This window comes from Tauraco erythrolophus, chromosome 2, assembly GCF_009769465.1.
Source record: "Tauraco erythrolophus isolate bTauEry1 chromosome 2, bTauEry1.pri, whole genome shotgun sequence".
Classification (NCBI taxonomy): domain Eukaryota; kingdom Metazoa; phylum Chordata; class Aves; order Musophagiformes; family Musophagidae; genus Tauraco; species Tauraco erythrolophus.
In genome coordinates, this window is record NC_141466.1 from 4,433,221 (window position 1) to 4,438,140 (window position 4,920).

Sequence of the window (4,920 nt, forward strand, 5' to 3'; positions counted from 1 at the left end):
TAGATTAGTGAGCAGATGTTCTAGACAGCTATACCATAGAAGTGCAGGATATTTCTCTATTGCCTGTCTATTCTGTAGCACATATAAACATTTTTCTATTGTTCCCTGCATGTTAGGGAATTACATTCCACTTGAATGATAATCAATTATCCAAGGAAATAAACTCATGCAAAATACACTGTACACTGGACATTCAATAACAAAATTATTAAAATAAGAAAGGATTAAAGCTATGAATGTAATTACAGTCTGTCTAAATCAGTGTTATTAATTCTCACTGAAAATGGAAGTTGCAATGAAACATCTTAAACAACAACTATCTAATTTGTGATGAGAGTAAGACTAGACTCTGAGGTATATGAAAAACAACAACTTTTTTCTGCTAAAAATGTTTTCAGGTTTTAGCTCTAATTGTAGTTTTCTAGGAGTACAAATTGAGTAGTTTGAAACACTTCGAGGTTCTCCATAGAACATTAATAAACTTCAATAAACTTCAGCTAAATGTCAAGAAAATGAAACTGTGTTTTGAGCAAACATGATTCAAGTTATGGAAACCATTAAAATTGTATGTTTTAAAATTATTCTAGTCACTAAACATTACAAAAATACTGTTGCCAGTTTGATTCCTTTTTAAGAACGTGGTACTCTTCAATTTTACACTGAAGCGAAACTCTGCAAGTGAAACAAAACCAGAAACAAAATCATTGACATGAAGGCAATCTGTTGAATCTCATAGAGATCTATCAGCATCTCTGAAATCAAACATAATATTCAGAGAGAGGAGGAAGAATAAACAGCACAGTTGTACTTTACTACTATAAAAGGTTTTCTTATTGTTTTCCTTTCAAAGCTATCACTTGTGTTAAGATTTAATTGGCCAGATATAAAAAACATCGAACATCTATTATAGGACTCAACATGGTACTTAAGCATATATATTTAGACCTTTGCATCTGTTCCTAAGCCCCCACACACTCTTAGATGCAAAGAGAATTTAAAATCCGGTGGAAAACCTTGAGTGTCAGCTCATGTGACTAATTCAAAACACTTTCAAAATAGATAAAGAGTGGGCAGATGTAAGAGTCTAAATACACCCAAAAAAGCGTAAGGAAAATATGTGGGCAACTTCCACTTGTAGTGGGCAATACTGTTTTCAAAGACTATGGTTACTATACAGTAAATTCGTTATTAAATTACAAATGAAACTAATCAGGTTGTATGCAGAACGAACTATTAAATACAAGATTAAGAAGGTACCATCTTACAAACAGGACACTGAATTTCAGAACAGGGTTATTACTCTTGTTTGAACCAGGAGTATACTTCTTTGTGGGCAATGTGCATTTTATTAAATGGCAGCGTAAAATATTATAATGTGTTTATTAAAGTAATAGATTATAATGTTTCCTAACTATAGGAAAGTAGCATCACATCACTGACCGTCTGGTTGAACTGAGGGAAAAATGTACCTTTGCAACTTACATAATTCTCTATAAAAGTGAGCAGTAAATATTTTTTTTTTCTACTCTATCACCTGAAATTCTTTCTGTCTCACAATGACGGGCAGTCCAATAAATAGTTCAGCATTTGTGCAAGGCACTGGCACCAATCCAGAGGACTGAGAGCCGTAGCCACTTGACTAAGCCCATTGGCTCAACATTGCTAAGTGCTCTTTAATAAGGGCTCTCTTTGTTCTTCTCCCGTGAAAGCCTGGGCCACAAAGCTGATGGGCTTTGTAGGTGGGAGCAGGCAATTAAAGTCTTTCTCACAAATGCAAACCCCTGTAAACTGCACATACTCTTCAGTGGGGCATTTTGTTTATTGAATTTTATTTCAGTTGCTTTGAACTCTAACTTTGATGTTAAATTGTTTTCTTCTGGTTTTTATTGGTGTGATTTGTATGCAGACCTCCCACGCGCATCTAATACAGTGTACTTCGTGTTGCACTGTGCTTTTCTGCTCTTTTAGGCAAAATTTTCCTTCAGGCTCGTGGCTTTTTCCAAGTTCCACGGGATTCCAGTGATCCCAAAAGGTCAGCTAACTGCCCTAAGGGGAAGCAGGCTTTCACTTGGAGGCAGCAGGCGTGTGCCATCCTCTCATGGGCTCACTCCTGCATCTCCCACACTGGCCTGCAACTTCTCCAGGTGGGACCTGTTACTTTGCAGAGCTTCCCAAGCGTGGCTCATTTGGTCACTGCCTTCAACCCCAGCACGTATCTACCAGGACTAAGACAATCAATGCTCAGCCCAGATGCAAATTTCTTCTACTCAAGTTTAGGTGGCTGCCATGAAGATGTCTGCATCTGAGCTAGTCATTTTGGATTCTCTTCGTAATTAATAGAGAGGGTAAAGTCACTTTGAGATTCATCAGATCTACTCAAAGTGTTCACATGAGGATGAGTTAAACCTTATGCTGAAAATGCCTAAGAGGCAAAAAAAAAAAGAGAAAGAAGTTTGAGCAGGAGGGAATAAATATTGGGAAAGTTTTTCCTGGCAGAGGGAGGCTTTTCAACTGTCAGCATGTGGGAAAGTGGGAGGCTGACAACAAAGGAAGGAAATTTAAAAGGAAAGAAGGAAATCTACTATTCAAAGGAGGCTGGTCAAAATGTATAAAGGTATATACCACACTGAAATTCCTGGACTCCTGAATCACCCAAAACATTCATGTTAGAAAAATTGATGTATTCCCCTGTTTTGTCTACTTCTTTTTCTTTCTGGATTTTTCTTTTCACTAACTAAAATGCAAGTGGCTCTGCAAAGGTAGTAGGTCTGACTGTTTTCACCATCAAATGTCACAGAAGCAATGAGCTGTAAAGCCAAAGCTGTGACAAGGTGAACCTTAAGGGAAGTTTTCCTGGGAACTTCTACATATCAGCGAGTCTTGGAGAGCTGAAGGTCTGAATTTCCATTTCTAGAAGCTGGTAAAACAGTCTTTGCCTAGACAGTGTGCAAAAGAGGCAATGAAAAGCACTGATTATGGAATGTCCTGGGAACATAAAGGGGTATGAACCCAGAAAAGAAGGTTCAAATCCAGTGCCTAAAACTACTGAGTGTTTAGCCGAAGTTCTTGGCCAGAATGTACTTCACAGAGTGTTTGATCTTATGCCAAAGTAACTCTCATTCTCCTACAAGTGCTTCTTCACAAATTTAAGTTTGGAGAAGAGGATTTAGATTATGGCAGTAGAGCATTTAAAAAATCAAACAACAGGATCTGATAGGCAAAAATTTCATTTCACTAGTAGTACCACTGCATTCCTCCGCCTTGAAACATGTATTTTAATTTTAATAGGCCAGAGCTCAAACATAGTGACCCACCCAGCCGATAAGAGAGAATTTTGCTGAGTAGAACAAAGTATTTAGCTGTCTATGGGAAAAAAAAAAAATGGTAAAGGAAAAGCAACTAAGAAATGGTTTTGCATCTCAAGGAAATAGTTTTCAATCATGAGTATGATTAACGTCTGGAATTAACCGTTCTCCCTACGAAGTAAGAGAAATCTCATTGTTTTAATAATCTGAATTGGGCACTACGCTGTAGGAAATAATCTCGCCATGGCAGAAAAATGTACAAAATGGTCTTATAATGTTGTTAATATCTAATTTACATGACACTAAGAGCCAGATGCCTGGTCAATATGAATTTGCATAGCTCCATTGAACTCAATGGACCCTTGAAGATCTACGAAGTGCCCTCATACATACAGAAATTGGAGATATATTAATTATGGAACGAGTGTTTACATCTCCACTTGCATGGAATACCATCCTATTTCTTTTGCAGCTCTTGAGCTCTTCAGTGTAAAGGTGTTAAATTGGCCTTAATTTCCATTCTGAAATTCTAACAAGTTTGTTCAGAAACCCTAATTCACTTCTTGAATTTTCAGTCTACAATGAATAGGAATATGTGCTCTAGACACACGTAACTACATGATTACATATGTAAAAGTGCTCAGGATGTTAACTCTTGTGTCAAAATATACAAAATGCAAGTGTTAGATTAAGAGCATGTGTGAATACCATCACAGAAGCCTATCACACATTTTCCTTTTAACATTTCTTTTTATCTGTATTTAACATTTAGCAACAGTTAGATGCAGTAAATGATTCTGAGCCTTACAGGTGCAATTAAGTGAATAAACACAAAAAGAATGGTGAACATTTACCTCTTTAGCAATAACATAATTGTTTACCTTTCAGATATTGAGCGAATGTACATTTGTGTTGATCAGTAAACTTAATTTTTTTTTATGTTGCAAGGTTGGCAAGTGACCACAATAACAGTCTTAGTCAAAATCTTAGCTAACGTGTAATTTTCATGAACTGAGCCAAAAACTATGTTTAATAGAACAACAACTTCAGAGGAATTTTGCAAAAAGATTTATTAAAAAAAAAATAAATTTAAATTTTAGACTAGGGAAAAGAAAGAAAGTGTGTGTGTGAAGGGAGATTGTTGTTCCAGGCAGGTTCCTATAGAAAGTTTAAGGGCTTAAATTAACCATGATATTATAGAAAGAGAAGGAGAGAAGTGTAATGTAAAAGTCCAGAGCTGCATTTAGCACCAAAGCAGAAGAGCTGCTTAAAAGGCAAGGAAGTAACTCATATAATGCAACAAACCAGGTTGTCCAGGTTTGATGAGGCTTTGGGCAACCTGGTGTAGTGGAGGGTGTCCCTGCCCATGGCAAGGGGGTTGGAGCAAGATGATCTTTGAGGTTCCTTCCAACCCAAACCATTCTACGATTCTATGATTCTATGAAACCCTAATATTCCATTTAAAAAAAAACCAAAATATTAGTAGTTCTTAGCACTCCCTTATCTGAAAATATTAATTGCAATTGTAAATAGTTATCAGTTGATCCTTAAAGCTGAAAGTCTGTTAATGATTTCTTCTGAGAATCAAAGATTAGTCACATTCCCCTCCTTTCTG